Source organism: Ceratina calcarata, unplaced genomic scaffold, assembly GCF_001652005.2.
Source record: "Ceratina calcarata isolate Rehan_Ccalc_2016 unplaced genomic scaffold, ASM165200v1 scaffold448, whole genome shotgun sequence".
NCBI lineage: Eukaryota > Metazoa > Arthropoda > Insecta > Hymenoptera > Apidae > Ceratina > Ceratina calcarata.
This window is the reverse complement of record NW_017168707.1, coordinates 1-387: the sequence shown is the minus strand read 5'-3', so window position 1 is coordinate 387 and position 387 is coordinate 1.

The window sequence follows — 387 nt, the reverse complement described above, 5'->3', positions numbered from 1 at the left end:
ACACTAGAAAGACTGAAACTTAGTGTATACCTATATTGCCCAAAAACAATCAAAATGACTGCATAGTGAAAGAATTAAACTAGACTTGCTTAATTGCTATGTTGTATGCTTTATGAGAATTAAACTAGACTTGCTTAATTGCTATGTACTAATGCTTTATTGTTGAATAACGTAGGATATCCGAGAAATGTTAAAATCTGACAAAATGGCGTTTCTAAGAAATTTTTCGATTTTCCCTTAAAAAAATTGTCGTTTTCTCGTTGCCAAAATTACAGATTTCATGCAATCAAGAATATCCTACGTGATTCAACAATAAAGCTTGTCTAGAACATTCTGTTAAAATTTCAAATCAATCGGATAATTGGTCTTTGAGTTATAGTGTCAGCA